The sequence below is a fragment of the Phodopus roborovskii genome, unplaced genomic scaffold (genome assembly GCF_943737965.1).
Source record: "Phodopus roborovskii unplaced genomic scaffold, PHOROB, whole genome shotgun sequence".
In the NCBI taxonomy this organism is placed as follows: Eukaryota; Metazoa; Chordata; class Mammalia; order Rodentia; family Cricetidae; genus Phodopus; species Phodopus roborovskii.
This window is the reverse complement of record NW_026126480.1, coordinates 10,617,706-10,637,851: the sequence shown is the minus strand read 5'-3', so window position 1 is coordinate 10,637,851 and position 20,146 is coordinate 10,617,706.

Here is a 20,146-nt window from a genome sequence, read left to right as displayed (position 1 = left end):
TGCCAGGAAACAGAAATGTAGGCCCAAAAGGCCTCAGTGAGAACCACCTTTCTGATATGTTAACTCCAGAGGAAGAAATGATGGATGGGAGCAAGGAGGTGTGGTGGTATTTTGTTTATGATAAAGCTTTCCTGAAGATCAGAGTGCAAAGCTAGCCACATTAGTTAGCCATAGAGGCCAGGCAGTGGTGGTACACCACCTTTAATCCCAGCACTCGGGAGACAGAAGCAGATGATCTCTGTGTATTCACGGACACCCTGGGCTATACCAGATTGAATCTGTCTAAAAGAGAAACAGAGCTGACAAAAAGGTGATCCCAGCATTTGGGATCAGACATCTTTAATCCCAGCACTAGGGAGGTGGAGACAGGAATGATATGGCTGGACTGAAAGAGGAATATAAGGTGGGAAGAGACAGAAGAGAGATGCAGTCTGCGGATTCGTAGAGACAGTCAGTCTGAGGATGCATTCAGTCTGAGAATCCACGAGACAGGATTGTCCCTTTGGTCAGGGGCAAAGTTAAGAGCCAGGGGCTGGCTGCTTTGCTTCTCTGATCTTTCAGCTTTCCCCCTAATATCTGACTCCGGGTTTTTATTACTAAGAACAATTAGAAAGGTACAAGGCACTGCTCAACACCACACAAAGAGTCATGTTAGCCCACTGTGCATATGTCTGACTTCAAGATAAGGTATTAACAGACCTATTCTCCAGGTCTAGGACAGAGGCTATCACCCCAGAAAGCCAAGCATGGTGGGCCCCACTCTACTCCTCAGTGACTAAAGTACCCAGCACAGAGGCTACAGCCTCTTCCAAAGGTTCTATCCTCTCAGAGTTCAGGGATTTGAGTACTCGTGGTTACTGAAGGGTTTAGCATAGTCTTCTCCAGACACCTCTATGCCATCTATTCTTGGCAGCCAGGGGACTCTTGTTTTTTGTTTTGTTTTGTTTTTTAACTACAAATTATTCAACATGGTACCCAATAATACCTGTCCACTCATAAGTCTGTCCACACACTGTGTTGGTCAGCAGGCCAAACTTCCGTTCCCACATCTTGGCTTTGCTAACGTGCCTTTCCACCTTCTCCCATCAGAGCACCCTTCATGTCCAGATTCCACTTCTTCCCAGAGCTTGTTCTGATTCTTCATCTTCCCAGAAGGCAACTCAAGAGGTGAGAGAAAACACAGTTCTGGCCAGGGCATCAGTGAACATGTGACCAAGAACGAATCTCTTCTCTTAGTCTCTGTGTTTCTTACCTATAAAGCAACAGTAAGATTCCTTGTTTCCTGCATGTTGGGTGATGATTAAATGAGGGGAGAGTATAGAAGATCTCTACAAACTTCATAATGCTCTCACATCATTGTTTGTGATCAATGATCTCATTATCATAGTGTGACAAAAATTAGCTTATGTGTCTAGGGGTAGTGGCATACATATGCAATCCCAGCACTTGGGAGGTGGAGATGGGAGGATCAAGAGTTCAAGGTCATCATGGTCATATGACCAAAACAAAGAGTCTTTCTCAATGGTCTCTATGAATAGTCAAACATTTAATCTCATGCTTCTGATGTCCTTTACTAAACAAGTCCAGGTAGCCAGAAAAAATATAGTTACTGAGGTTTAGGGACCACACTACCTGAAATAAATGAAGTAGTGTGTGAGGATGAGCAGAACAAGGCCACTGTGCAGACCTTTGGTGGTGACAATCATGTATGCTTTTTATTTAGACATAAAATAATACCTTCCTATCTCTTCTCCTCCCCCAAACAGAACAAAGCAAAGGCTTGTGATCACCTAAGTCTGAATCTCTACTTGATTTATAGTCTCTTCCTTCAAAGTTATATGTAGTCTTTGGGTCTTGTCTGCAACAAGCCATGATTACACACTAACAGAGAGAGAATTGGGTCACTGCAACAATTCATACTTCAAGGAAAAGAGAGCCTCTTCCTCTGGTTAAGGAAGGAGATAGTGGATGGAGTGACCAACCTCCTACTCCAAGTGTAAGGATTCAGGCATTATGCTGGCCTGCCCCTGTCACCTGGCAGAATGCACTCAGGCAGTACTCTGGTCAGCCCAGGGTTCCATAGTACTAGTCTGCAGGCAGGTGTAAAGGACCCCTTTAAAAAGTCAGACCCCTGCCCACTTACACTCTCTTTTGCTCTCTCTTTTGCTCTCTCTCTCTCTCTCTCTCCTGCTTTTGGTTGGCCAACAGCTACCCCCCTTCCTCTCTCCCCCTCTCTCCTCTGTTCCCTGTGCCTCTATGTCTCTTCCCTTCTCCCTCATTCCCCTTTCTAAATGAACTCCTCATTTAAGCTCTATCTGTCTGGCGTGTTATTCCCTCTGCCTCGGTCACCCTCACCTGCTATGGAACCTGCTATGCTCTCCCACGTGGTCCCTTACCTTGGGACCCCACTCACTTGGGACCCTCACTGGGGACCACTCACCCCCCTTCTGCAGCCTTTATTCTTATAATTGTAATGAAATAACAACACCAAGGATGCCCATACACTAATCCCTAGACTGTGATTATATAAGATTAAAAGACAAATAATGATTGAGATCCCAGAGGGAGTGAAGCATCAGTGTCACTCAGTTTCCCATGCTGGCATGAAATATTTGTGGCTGGGTAACTAACCAAGAAAAGAGATTTCTTTAGCTCACAGTTTTGAAGGGCAGAAGTCCAAACAGCCCTCTACACATACCACTTACTTCATGGTGGATGACGCTACACTATGGGGCCAGACAGGAAGCCAGAGAGAGGAAAGCCAGTATTGACCTTGTGATGATTAGCTTCACTTTCAACTTGACTGAATATAAAGTCATCATGAAAATACATCTCTTGGTACACCTGTTACAATGTTTCCAGAAAGATTTAACTGAGGGGGGGGGAACCCACTTCAAATGAGGGCAGCCCCGTCCCATAGGCTGAAGAGCTGGACTGGATAAAGAGGAGAAAGTGAGTTGAGCAGTCACTCATGGCTCTCAGATTCTTGATTGCAGGTGCAATGTGCTTCCTGCTTCTGCTGCTTTGTTCTCCCTATCATGATGGACTATGCCTGCAAACCATGAGCCGAAATAAGTTGCTTAGTCAGTTTACTATTTGTCATAGTAACTAGTACAGACTTCTCATAGGCTCTGTCTCTTAAATGTTTATCCTTTTTGTTTGTTTGTTTTTTTGGTTGGTTTTTCAAAACAGGGTTTCTCTGTGTAGCCCTGGCTGTCCTGGAACTGGCTCTGTAGACCAGGCTGGCCACAAACTCAGAGATCCACCTGCCTCTGCCTCCCAAATGCTTGGGATTAGACACATGTGTCACCACAGCCTAACGAGGTTTATTTTTTTTATTTTATATTTTTGTTATTTTTAGATCTATTGATTATTTGTTTGTGCACATGCATATGTGTGTGCACAGACGACAACCTTCTCCTGCTTGTCTTCAGGCCATGGTTTGTCCTCAGGTCATATCCTTGCCCAGCAGGGGGCACTCATGCCCACACACCAACAAAGCCGCAGGCTTCCTGGTGGGGCAGCCCAGAGGAAGGTGGCTGGAGTGTGGGACCATGGCTGACCAGATGATAATTCCGTGGCTGTGCTGGCCTCCTGCTTTCCTGGGAGGAGCACTTCCTGTCCAGACCTAGACTGCTATGCTCCTCTCATCTCTAGCCAACTCAAGGCCGAATCACTCTCAGCTGCACCAGTCTGTTCTGATGGAGGAACGGAGGGGCTTTGTCTCACGATTTATTCTCCTCTCTGTTGTCACCTCTATTCTCATCTGATCTGGGAATGTCCCTGGAGTGTTCCAAGGGAGGAAGGGCCAGTGCCTCCAATTTCTTCCTGACAAATGTGAAATGAGTCAGGGGCCATTGGGGAGGTAAAGAGATCCCTAAAAGTGCTTGTGAGCAGTGTGGGGTAGAGTAAGTTCATGTAGATGTAGGATCCTGAGGGTGCACTCCAGAGGCTATCCCAGCCATCTGACAGGCAGATACAGCTGCCTCCTTCTTTCCCAATGCACTTAACTCATGCAAAGACCCAGGTCACAGCCCTGGCTGAACTGGGAACAACCAAGGGTCCCAGACCACAACACTTAAATGTAGAACCTAGGACCGCCCAGGGAAACATCCAGGTTGATCTATTCATTGGCCCAGAGAAGGGAGTGGGTCACACGGTAAAGGCAGACCTTCTACCTGAATAGGACTTAGTTTTCTATTGGTAAAATACAGGCTCGTGGAGAAACTAGTATAGGCAGAACTTGCTAAACAAGCCAGAATGGGAAATAGCAGCCCTGTGTGGATCAGGCACAGGCTGCATGCAGGACACCTGACCCAGGGTGTGGCAGGCCTCTTCTTGTTCTGCCTTTATAGTGCTCTATGAAACTATCATTCCCCCTTTCTTCCTTCCTCTTTTCTTTCTTTCTTTCTTTCTTTCTTTCTTTCTTTCTTTCTTTCTTTCTTTGATGAAGAACCAAAGCTCCACAAGGGAACGTTTTAGAGAGGTGTGGGTAGCTATGGAAAACGTACATAAGCTATGCATGTCACTCTGCCAATTTTATACCTTTATTTGTTTAGATACTGGGAAACGGGCTCAGAGAAGTTAATGAACTATCTCAAGATTGCACAGCTGGGAAGTGGCAGAGCTCAGTCTTTAACTGTCTGCAAAATCCACAGCCATGCTGCTCAACACACGGTTGTGTCTCATGTCAGCATCCCAGTGACTCTGCCCCAGACATGGTTCCAATTTGCTGGACCCAGAGCCAAGGTGGCTGGAATATCTAGGAGGCTCCAATGGGAGGCAAAGGGATCTACATACAGGGCATTCACAGGCTTCCCAGTTGGCCCTTGTGCAGTACACAACTTAAAGGCCTACAGACATTTCTACACCCCAGGGCTCTAGGGCAATTCAAACCCAACCTCTGTTTCCAGAGCTGTGCCTTCCCCGCCCTCCTTGCAGCCCACAGCCTCTCTCCTCTGCATTTCCCTGCCTGGCCTCTTTCTTCTGTCTTATAGGCTGGACAGACAGGTCTCTAGGGGCCGCCTGCCTGGGGCTGTCTGAGCTCCCTGTGTGGGATGTGTACAAAGCCAGCACTCGAGTGGGGGCAATGGTCCTTGAAAAGCCCGAACACATTCCTTGTCAATGTGACGTGACGGCAGGGATCAGTGGGAAAGGGTGGGAGGGAGGAATGGGTCGTGGGAGAGAGCAAAGTCTAACAGATGCCCCTCTCATTGCTCAGCACCCAGTTGGGTAAGGCCTACCTGCACAGCTTGCCTCCTGAACCTGCTGCAAGTCAGGTGAAGTCAGAGGAGCTCAGAGAGCCCTAGTATTGTGCCCAGGGCACAAGCAGCACAGAAGTCTTGCTGAGCATGAACGCCAGACTGTGGCTCCATCTGAGGCCTCCTTCACCCTCCCCCAGATAGTCCCTGGCTCACATGGGGGGGGCGCTCAGGGAGGCAGGCAGCCCACCTGCCATGTGCACTGAGGCATTGGGGTGTCAGCAAGGATGGCTGAGATGCTTTCTCCTGGGAGGGGTCACGGTCTGGAGATGCTGTAGTTTGCTGGCTCTGTGAACAGGATAGAAAGAGAAGACCCACTTGTACCAGATAGGACTGTGCAGGACCCATGCCCTGATGCAGGGGGGTCTCAGCAGAACCAGAGAGACAGCAACACATGCCTGCTGAAATGGGGTGTTGAGAGATATGGTTCACCAAGCAAAACAGTTGTCACCTTTATCCGATCAGTTGTGCCTGCTTGCAAGAGGCATGAGAAGCCAGCTTGTTGATTGTTGACATTCCCTCAAAAGGAGGTAGAGGGTCATTAGACCCTGTCCTCTCAGTCACAGGCATGCACTAATGCCCTAAATGCACATGGCCTCAGGGTCTTGAGAGGGGCTAGAGTACCCTGGCTGGGCTGACTATAGAGAGGGTTCCATCTACATAGCCTTGGAGGACCATCACCCATGTTGGGTGTAGACTTCTCAAGGTGTCTGCTTTGGGTCACCAATGCTTTACAAGGAAGCCCAAAAACCTTTTTGGTGCCCTAGGGTGAACTCTGGTAAGACTGTATGGTTGTCGGGACCGTATAAGAATTCCAAGGAAGGAATTCCTCAAACCTCCTTTGTGGCTGGAGATGAATGAGAGACTGCCAGGTCAAGAGCAACCTTTCCCAGGCTCCTTGCAAATCAGGCAACAAGCAAGAGTGGAGGTGAGCATGGCAACTTTGGGGTCCCCGGCCTGGATGCAAATTTTAGCTACCTAAGTATGACCAGGGAAGCAAACCCACCTCACAGATGGGGACAGAAAGATCACTGTGGAGAGTGGTTGTGATGTTTCAATTTGAGCCATTTCCAGTATGTTAGGGCCAGGCAAGGATGACAACTCGTTATCTTTCCACAGGGCTTAGAGCTATTTGAGAAGGAACATGCACCAAAACCGCTCCTGGCAGCCCCGCCCACTTCTGGCTTCAGCCTTCCCTCACAAGTGAGTGATTCAGTGTCCAAATCTCCAAGTCCCCGTGGAGTGCCACACCATGCTCTGTTCAGTCCCCTCAGACAGTGAGGGCACAGTAATTAGGTAACTAGCTTCCTCACACCTCTTTGACAATCAAAACAAAGGACTTTTTTCTTTTCTTTTCTTTTCTTTTCTTTTTTTTTTTTTTAGTCTTTGGTGTGCACTGGTAAAGACTGAGGTGGGGCTTAGGACCAGATACACTTTCCCAGCCCACATTTGCCACTGAATGCTGTCTCTAAGGTTCCATTTCATCACATGTAAAATGGGGCTCACTGTCCTCCCTCACATGGGCAGGCTCCCTCACCAGAGCTGGAACTCCCCTGCTTTTTGGTGACTCAGTAAACCACCATAATGCCAGCTCAGGTGGAAGAGGTCCTGATGTGTCTAGGGGCCCCGGAAGACCAGCCTCACTCTTACTTTGCACAAGCATCAGGGTCCCCAGAGAAACCGCTTAGGGCTTCATGCTGGCAAAGGAAATGGTGACCCTCTTCCTTGCCATTGACACAGGAGTATATGGAGGGGAATCTCATGCTGTTCTTTGCAGTCCTGTGTATGCTCTAAATGCTCTACAATTAAAGGTTTTGAGTGTTTTGATGAATCACCTAAGTCATCTCAGATACAACCAGCAGCCTTCAGCAGTCAGCCAGACTTCACCAGGGGCCAGCCCTTCCACTCACTTGGCTTTGCCCACTCCAGACAAGCTCCAGTTGCTCCAGGGCGTCCAGAGAGCTGGCCGCACTCCCAGGCACACCCCCTTCATGGTTTGGTCCCCCCATGCCTCTAGTGATACAATCCCAAGATGAGAAGGCCCTCCTCTGCAGCCTCCCCTTGCTGGCTCCTAGCCTCTCTCCCTTCTATTCCTATCCTGGGTGGCCTGCAGGTGGGCTGAACCCCAGGTGGCAAATATTTGCTGACCGAGGGAATGTATTGTCACAGAAGACACTTGGCAGGTGTTTATGCATACACTCTCAAGAGGTGAACCGGGGGCCAGGGCCAGGGAAGGAAGCCTGCACCTGTTGGGGAGCCTAGGCACTGACCACCCCTAGCTCTAACTGGAGTCAGGTTCAAAGACTGAAGAAGGCCAGAGACAGGTCAGACACTTGAACAACAGACATGAGATGTGAAGACATTATCAGAGACTACAAGACAGCTCTCTAGCTATGGGGGAGGCAAGAATTGGAATGCAGGCCAGGTATGTCTAGCAGGGTGGGGGACTGTGCGTCTAGGAAAGACCTAGAGGCCAGCAGAAGGCTGAACATGCATGGTTGGAGAGAGCACAGCACAATGTAACACATTAAGAAGAAGCTGAGGAGAAGGTAGCTAGCTGTGCCATGTACTGGGCACAGTGCCCCCTACAGTTACAGTGCCATAACACCTCCCTTCTGGGTTCCCTCTGATGTCAGTACCAACGCCTGTGAGGCACTGGGGGACCTTGACTGCAGGCCTTTATAGAAGGGAGATACTCAACTGTCTCTAAGTATCTGAGGCAACCTGGGGCTGCTGGATACTCCTGATTGAGACTGGCCTCAACTGCCACAGGGGCAAACAAGTTCCCAATTAAGTGCCACAGGGGCAAACAAGTTCTGAGTTAATCTGGCCCATGCCTGTAATCCCAGTACTCGGGAGGCTGAAATGAGGAGATTGGGACTTCCAGACCAGCCTATATACATAGACCCAGTCTTGGGGGTGGAAAGAGAGAGAGAAAACAGAAAGGTGACCTCATGACCCCAGGACATCTTATTAAACACTTGCTGAGAGCTACACAGCTACTGCTTTGTGAAGGAAGCCATTCCAAAGGCATTCTGCATAAAATCATGCTTCATGGAGTGTTCCCATAGTGCTCCACCAGAGATGCAGATGTGGTGCTCCCTAAGAACTAGGGAAATAGTGCTCCCAAGATGTTGCTCAAGAGATGCAGATATGATGCTCCCCAAGATATGTTGATGAGCTATTCCTGTGATGCTCTCTGATATGAAGTAGAGCCCTCACAGTGCTCTTTAGGAGATGCAGATACTAGGACTACCTGCTCCAAGGCCAGCACATGCCACAGGATGCTGCGGCCAGCCAGTCCAACTTCAGGGCCCTGTTGGTCGGTGATGTTTTCCTTCCTGCAGCTTGTCACCCATACTGCTCAGAGGTCTCCTGCCTTTGTGGCTCTTAGAGCCTCTAGATGTAGGGACAACTGTGGGTCCGGGGAACTGAGACAATACACAGCCCTTTGGATTCACACTCAAGGCTGGAAGAACTTGGAGAGACATGGACCAGGACATGGGGAATGCCAATGCTGGACAGCCAGGAACCTCTAACATCTTGTCATGCACACTTGCACAGCCAGAGGTGGAAATGGGAAATCCCAGGGGTGTAGTTGGGGAGGGCATTGGTTCACCACCCTTCATGTTCTGGAGCTCAGAAATTTTATTGAGAAAACCTGGCCAAGGTCAGCTAATTGTGTGCTCAGCCTCACCTAGGTTGAGCCGCTAGGATGATAATAGAGGCACCTGTGAGTTACAGGGGCTTTGTTGAACTGGATTAGGAGGATCTTATTGCTTCATTCTGACCTTGGAAATCTCTGGACATTTGATTCTGCTGGTACTGAGAAAGGTCCCTACTCAGACAGCTCAGCCCAGCCTTACTCCATGCCTGCAATGTCCTGTCCCTCAACCTCCCAGTCTCCCCTCCTCCTGCATCTCCCCAGTTCCCCTCAAAGGCTCCAGGCAGAGAAAAGCAGAACATGCCCTGGAGCCTGAAGAACCTGGCTCACTCCACACCAGGGTACCCCTCATATGGCTCAAAGGGAAGTGGTGTGGGCAAGGCTGAGAGCTGAGCTGGTGCCTGAATGCCAGGTGAGGCTGTGAGCGTAAAGAAGTGTTGCCTGTCCTTAGATGGAGGACATAGGAAGACAGAGACCAGCACAGAAGCTCAAGGTACCTGGGAGGTCTGGCCAGGCATGGAGGGGGGGGTCCCAGAGCCTCAGCAGAAGTGTCAGGATGATGATCTGGGGAGTGGGTGCCTACTTCCTGCTTGGGACACTTGCTATGCCCAGGTTTTCCTGCTGTGAGGTAAAGGGAGAGCAGCGGTGCTCAGCTGAAGCTTGGGGCATGGACAGGACTTTCCCAAGAGGATCTGGGCCCACAGGTCAGTACAGTCAATCTGGATGGCATCACAGGAGCTGGCAGTATGACAATCCAAAATGAACTTAGCCAGACACAGGCAGGAAGCTCTCCCTCTCACTAACACCCCAGCCCACCTGACTAAGGCTGGCACACAGTTCCTGCCCAGTCTCTCTTGCCAACAGGGGCCCCCTCTCCCCAGGATTCCCTTGCCCTGGGACTCACCTTCAAGCTTCAGAACCAGATCCCCTTAGAAGCCTTCTTTAAGCCACTCACACTGGGCTTCTATGGTTCAGAGCTTCTCACTCTGATCATGATGCACTGGTGATGCTTTTGGCCTTGTGAGCTGAGGAAATTCAGGTTTGGGACTCTTAAATGTGTCTCTTCATAAATGTGGAATGGGTGGACAGAAAGAAAGGAAGGAAAGGCAAGAGAGAGAGGGAGGGAGAAAGAAAGGAAGGAAGATAGAAAGAACGAAAGGAAGAAAGGAAGGAAAGAAGTAAGAAAGGGAGGAAGGGAGGGAGGGAGGAAGGAAGGCAGACAGACAGGACAGAAGGAAGGAAGGGTGAATAGATGGGTAAATAGGCCAAGCATTGGTGGCGCATGCCTTTAATCCCAGCATTTCGGGAGACAGAGATAGGCACATCTCTGTGAGTTTGAGGCCAGCCTGGTTTACAGAGCGAGTTCCAGGACAGGCTCCAAAGCAATACAGAAAAACCCTGTCTCAAAAAAACTAACTAACTAACTAAATAAATAAATATGGGCAAATAGATAATAGATAGGTAGGTCAATGGATAGATAGCTGGGTGGATGGGTAGGTGGGTGGATGGATCGATGACAGGTGAGTGGATAGATGTGTGTGATGTATGAGTAGATGGATGGATAGGAGGAGGAGACATGGTAGATGGGTGAGTAGATGGGATAGATAGGTGGGTGGGTGGAAGAACAGATGGATGATGGATGGGTGTAGTGAATGGATAGATGGGTGAATAGATAGCTAATGGATAATGTCTTAGTTAGGGTTTCTATTGCTATGAAGAGACACCATGACTATAACTACTCTTATAAAGAAAACATTTAAGTGAGGTGGCTCACTTACAGCTTCAGAGGTTCAGTCCATTATCATCATGGCGGAGAGCATGGCAGCATGAAGGCAGACATGGTGCTGGAAAAGTAGTGAGAGTCCTACATCTTGCAGACAACAGGAAATGGTCTGAGGGTCACACCGAATAAAGCTTGAACAAAAGAGACCTCAAAGCCCACCCCCATAGTGACACACTTCTTCCAACAAGGTCACACCTGCTCATAGTGTCACTCCTTATGAGCTTATAGGGGCCAAGTACATTCAAACTAGTTAGCATTTCTATTTCTGTGAAGAGACACATTGACCACAGCAACCCTTATAAAGAAAACATTTAATTGGGGTGGTTCACTTAAGAGTTTCAGCAGTTTAGTTCATTATCATCATGGTGGGAAACATGGTGGGGAGCATGTGTGCAGGCAGACATGGTGCTGGTTACAGCTTGAGCAGAATGCAACAGGAAGTCAACTGAGATACTGGGTAGTATCTTGAGCATAGGAAAATTAAAAGCCCATCCCCTTACAGTGGCACACTTCCTCCAACAAGGCCATACCTTGATGGGAGATGTCATTCTGTAAATATGTTTCTCATACTGGTTAATGAATAAAGCACTGTTGGCCAATAGGAAAGGAAGATAGGAGGGACTAGGAGACAAGGAGGAAATAGGAAGTAGGAAGGAGGAGTGAAGATGGAGAATCTGGAGAGAATAGAACCGCTAGCTGCCTCTCGCTGGTAAGACCATGTGGAAATACATAGAAATGGGTTAATAATTAAGACAGAGCTAGCCGATAAGAAAGTAGTACCTGGCCAACAGCATAATATCAAATATAGAGTCTCTGTGTGTTAAATGGGACAAGACCAGGCAGCGGGCGGAAAATCCCATACTCATTACAATACCTACTCCAACAAAGCCACCTCTCCTAATAGTGCTGCCCTATGAGCTTATGGGGTCCAGTTACATTCAAACTATCTGAGAGAGAGAGAGAGAGAGAGAGAGAGAGAGAGAGAGAGAGAGAGACATATAATGTGAGAAAATGAAGGGTAAGTTGAGATAATGAGAGAGTATGTGTGTTCAACATTAAGTGTATCAAATTCTCATAGGCAAAGCTATTATGAGCCGTTTTCTGCCAGCCTGGTCCCGCAGCCACACCAGCCCCAAATAACACACAGAGATGCTGTATTATATATAAAGCTGTTGGCCTGTTACTAGTGTTTCTTATTGTCTAGCTCTGTCTTAAATATTAACCAATTTCTATTAATCTAAGTATTTCCATGTGGTCTTATCTTACCGGAGAGAGGGGCTGGCATTCTGCTCTCCCCATCCTACATCTTGAATCTCCTCCCTATTACTTCCTCTCTCCTCCTTGTCTCCTAGTCCCACCTATCTTGCTTTCCTATTGGCCAACAGTATTTTATTCATTAACCAATAGAGAAACATATTTACAGAATGACATCTTCCATCAGCAAACTGGTTAGATCCACCCTAAAATAGGCTCTGGGCTCTTCATGCAACAGAGAATCCACTAGGAGCACCCATCAGGGCCCCAACAAACCCCTCCAGGGCACCCATCAGTGTCAGAGGCTGGAAGCTGTATTGAGCCAGGACCCTGGTAGCTTGGGACATGGAGAAAGGGCATGAGGGTCCAGGGAGTATCTGGCATGAGGAGGGGGAGTGCTAGCACATTCGGGGTCTCCAGTGGTTTGGAGCTTTCATTTTAGGCATTTTAGATATTCCCTCTTCCCATCTGTTGAGCCAGCAGGAGAGGGGACTCGGCCAAGGTCACACTGTAGAAATGGCAGGGCTGTTCTTGTCATCAAAGTCCAGACCCTTTCTTTCTGTAAGGGCTGTTGCCCCCAAAAGAGTGACATGAAAAGTGAACCCACTGAGAATGAATCCCTGAGTAAGAGCCCAGGACAAGGCAAACCAAGGAATCATTGATAGGGAGAGTGGCTGGGGAGGGAGCCCCAAGGGGCCCAGCACTGGACAGGAAACAGTGTGACACTTCCAGGGTGGACAAGTTCTCTGTCCTGAAGTGACTGCCTCCTAAGTTCTGTGGAGTTGGGGTGAGGATAAGGGAAGAGTGTACCACCTGACTGTCTAAAGAGAAGACCCATGTGGCAATAACAAAATTATACAGGGGAAATCAGGATGCCCCTTGGAGGTTCTTAGTCTCGTTAATAAAATAATTGGAGGAAGGACTCAAAATGGAAGCTTAAGGACAATTTTATTGGAGTTTAAAACAAAACCCCCAAGGCAGGCAATCGGTAAACCTCGGCAGATGCCCAGAGGACAAGCATGGAGGAAAGGATAAAGGCCATGTCACTTAAGCTGGCGTGGAGGTCAGACACATGGCAGACAAGCAGCCCTCTGGTGGGAAGTGAGGCTTTAGGGAAAGTGTATGGAAGTCTGAAGAGTTGGAGGGAAAGTCTGAAAAGAAATAATGCTTAGAAAGGAGGCAGAAAGGAAAGGAGAAATTGCACTTTTTTGAATAATTCATAAAAATGGGCAGGACAGACTTAGACATGTTACATGGCTGTAGCCCTAAGTTACTACACTAGGGTCTGGGATTCTGCAAGGAAAAGTACAGTGTCTCACTAAGGCTAGTTATTCTGCCCATCTCTTCAGCACAGCTTAAGGGGATCCCTCCACCCCAAGGTTGGCCCCTTAGCTGAGAGAATGACATGACCCAACTGGAATGTTAGACCTCCACTTAGGCCAGACATTCTAGTCTCTTGACCAGAACTAACTCTAACAAAAACAGGGGTCCATGTTCCCAGGGATGCATGTCCCCAGGGGCGTTTGTACCACTTACTGTGGTACATCCATGCCTCTGGACCAGAGTCCCAATCTATGAAATGGTGCCACAATTGCCCCTAAGCTCACTCCACAGGGCTGCTAGGCCAGTCCTGACTGTGAGGGGAGAGCTCTGGGCATCTTCAGATGTCCCAGCATCCTCCTGTGAGTACGGCTGCCTGGGCTTAGCTCCTGGGTTCTGTGGAGAAAAGGGAGGGAGAAAGGAGGCCTCTCATCTGTCCTTGGTCTCAATGCAACACCTGTACCTCAGGGCCTTACCCAGCCTGCCCCTCCCTGCCCCTGCTCTGTCAGTCCCGGAAGCAGGTCCCCCAGGTCCCCATTGTTCTGGATGCTTCCCCAGATCACCCTCCTAATGTAAGTTCTGGGGACAATGCACATTTCATTCCAGGGATTCCATAGCACCCTCCTCCCCCACCCTCCCGCCCCTGCCCAGTCTCCTTCAGAGAGGTGTGGGGCTGGGATCTGTCCCTGAAGAGGTGCCAAGCTGCATGCCTCTCCCACCTCTCCGAGCTTAGGGCCTCTGAAGTCCTTCCAGCTGGCCCTTAAGAGGGGCCTGTGCTGGATGTTGTGGCCAGGCCAGGCCTCGTAGGAGGATTGGGCTCCACTCTCCTGGACTTGGGCCAGGATCTTCCTCAGACAGCCGGGGCAGTTCCATACAGCCACTGCTGGCTTCCACTTGGGACTTCATCCCCTCTCTGTGAAGGATGGTAGAGTCAGCAGAGTATGGTCATGAACAGGCCATAAGCTTTGCAGTCTGAGCCCCAGGCTGCTGCTCTTGGCTTTGACTCATGTGAGCCACTGGGTTGCCTCTAGTTCCCTCTGCCACGGAGGATGGTGCCAGCACTTGGCTCTCAGGTGGCATGTGGTTAGGCGAGCTGGAAAGGCACTCCACTGTACCACAGACAGGGTCTCCCTGGATTCATTGTTGGTCCCCATAAACTCCAGTGTGATCAAAGGTGGAACTTTTGGAAGTAATTATGTCATGGGGATGGAGCCCTCATGCTGGGATTCATGCCTTTTCCAGAGACATTTGGGCCTAGGAGAGGGCTCACCTGTTAAGCCTGACAGCCTGAGTCCCATCCCTGAAACTCACATGGCAGAGGAGAGAGAGAGAAATCCTCCACAACCCTGCCATGGCATATATATATATATATATATATATATATATATATATATATATATATATATATATTTCACATACTCTGCACACAAAAAATAAGTAAGTGTAAAAAATAAAAAATGAGAAAGCCCATTTCCTTTGTTTTTCACCATGAGATGGCTCTGTATGCAGACAGGCCAACTGTGAGCCCCTCGGTGGCCACGCATCTGTTTGTGTCTTGACCTGGGACTTCTAGCCAGAATGAAGAAAGAAGACCGTTGGTGCTAAGTGTTTTAGCATGAACCTGTATCTGTACTCTGGAGGCAGAGGCAGGAGGATCACTGTCATTGAGGTCAGCCTAGTCTACATAGTTTCAGGCCAGCCAAGGCTATATAGTGAGGCCTTGTCAAAACATCAAAACAAAACAAACAAAACTCCTAAATAAAAACCACACAAAGCCCCACCAAACCACACCACATGCATTGGCTAACTGCCCTTTTATAGAAATCATATTAGATCCATATAGAAGTCAGGGCCTGCCACCCACCTCAGGTCACTCATGTCAATAGCTGTCATCGCCCACATATACCGGGTTTGAAGGCCCCGGGAGGTAGGATCTGAGCCTGTCCTGTCATCAATCCCCTTTCCACCCAGGGCAGGCTTTGGCTTTACTGCTAAACAGAGGGCTGGATGATGGAAGGCAGGGTGGTAAATGGTGGGTTAATGGCCCTCCTGGGGCCCCAGGGCAGCTGTCCTGGGCCTGGTACCCCCTGATTCAGCTTCTCGGGGAGGGCGAAATATCCTCCCCTACCAGGTCTGATTTGTGCAGTCCCTGAGGCGGTAAGAGCAGTCTGCCCTCTCTTCTCAGCTTATCCTACATGGTCCCCTCAGAATCTTCCTGTCAGAGAGTTCTCCTAAGCCAATGGTTCTCAACCATAAAGATACTTTGTTTCTACTTCATAACTGTAATTTTGCTACTGCTATGAATCATAGTGCAAACATCTGATAAGCAGGATATCTGATATACAAACCCCAAGAGGTCACGACCCACAGGTGGGAGACATCTCTCAACAGCACCAGAGGACAGACATAGCCCTGTTCAACACCTGACTGCATTGCTTCACAGGGAAAAGCTCTGGTCTCCCTCCATGGTGAATTTCCCTTGGAGCCCTTTCCTAGGGCTGTCTTCTCCCCATGAGCACGACCTGCTCATTTCCTTCTGCAAACAAGACTTCCTGGCTTTGCAGGGAACCAGCGGGTGAAATGGACCATGGTCCAAGAAAAGTCTCAGTACCCCAGGCAGGCTGTGCCAGGATGGCCCCTCCCTAGCACATACCATCCTCCCAGAAGCCTCTGTGGGGACTTGAGGAGGGGCAGGCAGTGTGTCATTCAGTCAATGTCACCTGCTCCTCAGCTTCACCTTCTCCCAGGCTCCCAGCATGGGTGACAAGGGACACACCCTGTCTTTCCTCCAAGGCCTGGAGAAGAGAAGCCCAGGGCTGTCACTCCAGATTGGGTCCAAGTCCTGACTGGGCCAACCCAAGGCTGGGTGTCCCAGTGAGGATCCCCAGACCTTGGCACTGGATGCAGACAGGACAGGGCTGTGAATGGCTCAGGAGAGAGGTGCTCGTTGATATGAAACAGGCAACTGGGACAGAAATATTCAAACTAAGCAAGCAGTTCCTGCCAGAGACGCAAGACCTTTGCAAACAGGGATACATTGAGAAGAGCCACCGAGAGGCCCCACTGGAGACTGGAGGTTGGACTCTCTAAGGCCCCAGAGCCTGGCTTACTGTTGTACAGGAGGGAACACAGAGATCCCTAGAGGACCAGGATTGTCTCAGGTGCAGAACCAGGTTGTGACAATGGCTGGGATGGGAGATGCTGGAAGCCAGGTTCCATGTAGAAATCATATTACTGAAGGGAAGTCTCTGAAGCCTCCCACGAACCCGTGCCCAGGCTCTTTGTATCACAGAGAATTGAATAAGACACAGATAAAGCAGTAGTGGAGGGAGAAGCACCCTCCACAGGGTGGGAGCAGACTCGAGTAAGCCTGCTGCTCTACAGATCCTCTTTCTGAGTCCAGAGGGGAAGAGTAGCTCCCCAAAGGGGTGACCCTTCCTTGACTGGCATTGGTGAATGGCATTCTAAGTTATATAAAGTTATGTTCATTGTGTATGTACCACTCCACTGTCCTCTGCTGTAACCACAGTCAGGAGATGCAGTCCAGATGCATTAGGCTGTAAGTGGTTTATGATGTCTTGGGACACTCTTGTCCCTGGAATGCATGTCTATTTCCAGGGGAATTAGTTCTGTGTTTTCATCATGGTCAACTGCTTTCCATTTGTTGGAGGAAGTCTGTATGACTTGCAGTTGTGGGTATATGACCCTACCCTGTTCCCTCAGTCCTAGCACCTTAGGCAAAGAGGTATGCAGAGGGAGGGGAGAAAGATGTGGAGGACAAGGTCCAAGGCAGGTAGAGGATTAAGACTGGCTTGTAGGTGAGGGAGGAGCATGTGAATAAATGTGTTTATGCCCAGCCACCCTCAGACAGCCTGACTTTGTTGGACCCCTGGATATTCCCCAGCCTGTAGTTTCAACCCAGAATCAATGCAGGGCAATGATCACTTCCTGGGCCACCAGGTTATCAGAGGGTTCACCTGATGACACACTGAGACGGGTATGTTTACATCTTGTGACATTTCCTCTTTGTAAACTAAGCTTCCGGAAAGATTAGCCCTCCCTCCCCTACCTCTTTTTTCCTGAACAGTCTCCTGTAGTGTAGATTGTTCAAGACTTGAACTTGCTATATAGCCGGGGATAGCCTTGAACTTCTGATCCTTCTGCCTCCCTTCCCAAATGCTGGGAGTATAGGAATGTGCCATCAGACCTGTTTGCTAAGGCTTTGTGTTTGTTAGGCAAGCCTTTGACCAATTAACCCACACCCTCAGCCCCTCAAAAAAAAAAAAACTTTCCATTTAAAAAGGCAACAACCATAATTCCCCCTGTCAGTTATCCTTCTCCCCTTCCCCCACCCCCTGCCCATTCAGGCCATCATAAAGTCCCCTGGACCACAATTCTGGCTTTAGCTCCATCCTTGCTCCAAACTGGAGCTGCCACAATAAGTAATAAAAGTAAAAATACCCTCCCCTTAAAACCATTCATTTTAGGAATTGCAGATTTAACTTGATATGTGTATTTGACCCAATACCACTGACCCTAGTTTCCTGAGAGCCCTGGTCCTGGCTACTTAAGCCCTGTCCCAGATCCCCAAGTGATGGGGTCCACCTAAGTTCTTGAGAATGGTTTTCTCAGCTTCCAGACCCTTCTAGATTCTTTCATTCCTGTATCTCCCACACCAAAGCTACAGTAATGTTGTTAAGATTTATCCATCTCTCCACTCATTCAGAAGTTATTTACCAAGTGCTTATGAGTACTTATTGTGTATCCGCCTCTGCCCCAGCTGTGAGAGACTCTCCACAGCACTGTCATTTTGCAGGTGCTGTTCTGCCTAGGAATCCCTCCAGAGTTTAGCTAGCTGATTAATCCATCTTCAACATTCAGGTCAAGTTCCCACTACCCTCCCAGGGGATTCCCTGACCCTCCTGCCCTCAGGCAGTTTTGGGGGGGCTATCCTCAGGTTTCTCTTTGTCTCAGATGAGCACACTGGTTTGTCATTGTCACTGCCTGTGTCCACACCTGTCTCTCCATCAGTCTGTGACTTCATCCTGGACAAAGGCCAGGTCTGACTCATCTCAGGGTCCCCAGGCTCGCCTCAGAGCCTGGAGCATAGCTGGCACCAGGAAAGGTGTGTGGAGCATGGGGAGGAATGGGTGATAAATAAGCCAGTGTTCTGTCTATCTTTCCAGGTGCTCCCCCTAAGAACCCAGCTAGTATCAGACCACATGTCTTAACTGCAGCTTTGGTGCACATGTCCCCATCCACAGGAGATGCCCAGAGCCTGGGGTATGGTGACACACAGTGACCAGCAGCTGAACTGGAGGTTCTAGCTCCATCTCTACCTCAGTCTGTCACTGTCTCGGGCCCTCCCCAGCCTCTGCCCTGATGCTCTGAATAGGGCTGTGGAGACTGGAGGGCATCTGAGTGATCTTGCCACATGGCCATTTCAGTCCTCACTTGTCTTCTTCAAGCAGCCATGGGGCTCACGCTCCGTCGCCTCAGGCTGTGGGAGTTGACACCAACAGCAGCAGAGGTGAAACCCTGGTGCATTAATGGGGCCCCTGTTTACCCAGGCTGGGCCCATAAAATGCCTCAAGTGGAACTGAATTTAACTCAGAGCTGTGCAGCACTGTCCGTTCCAGCTGCTGATCTTTGGAATGGACCACCCGGAGGGCCTTTCCTTCCATAGACACCCTAGAAAACTGTAAAGGGAAGTCTGGGAATGCCTGGGAGCTGGAGAGTGAACAGGGGTGGATATGGGAGTAATAGGCTCTTGGTGGTGGGGGGGGGTCAAGCTTTGCCAGGGTCCCCTGGAAGCCATCTAATGACCCAAAGGAAGAAAGACATAGACTTCTGCTTGCTGCCTCTAAGCAGAAGTCTGCACTGGCACCCAACAGACAAGACTCGGGAACATGTCACCTCTGCCTAGTCTGTGTTCTCTTTCCCTATACTTGTGGAGATCTGGGGTAGAGCCCCTCTGGGTCTCCTGGTCCCTCTGTTTGCAACCTTGTCCTTTTCTGCCTCCATCTTCTGTGCCTTTCCCTGTGGTGAGCTCTCAGGACAAGAGATATGCCAGATTCAGTATTGCTTTGGGGAGTTTATTTCTAACCTAGACAATAGCTGGATACCCAACAGATTTGAGAATATAGCAAGAATCCATCCACCCATCCACCCACCCACCAATCCACTTCTTGAGAACAGTCGATCAGTTTCTTGAGCACAGAGTTACTAGTAAAGGTTCTAGGGTCCCATAAGCCTGACTTTAAACTTGCCTCTTATCATGTTGTCTCTGTCTTCCTAGACCTTAGCCACAGAGCTCTGTGGATTATAGTAGGGACTGGCACTGTGGCCAATGTACCAGGAAACTGATGAAATCCACAATGCAGGGCCTTTCTTTGAAATTCTTCCTCTGAAAGAAACCCTAGCAATGTGTTACCTTGGCAGTGTTCTGTGAAAATCTTGTAAAAAAGTGAGCTATGCTAGCCACAGAAGTTTGGACCACAGTTTCCTTCCACGCTGAGTTCCTTCCACCCTCCACAGGAGTGTTGAATGGTTGAGGCATTTGGGGACTTAGCCAAAAGGAACTGAGTTGAGGATTAGTGATGTATATTTACATGGTTTGCGGTCACTTATGGGTACAGTTTTTGCTAAAGGTCCCCATGTAGGAAGAGCTTCCAGAATGAACACCCTGCTGTCCACTGCACTCACATGACATCCTTAGAAGCCAGTAGAGAGTTAAAGAAACAAGTTTTGAAATGTTTGGCACTGGAATCTAGTCAGTGGAGTGTTCGTTCTTTCAGGCATCCAAAGTGTCAGAGTGTAGGCAAAGAGCTTGGGAACTAGCAAAACAGATTCTCTTCTGTCAAG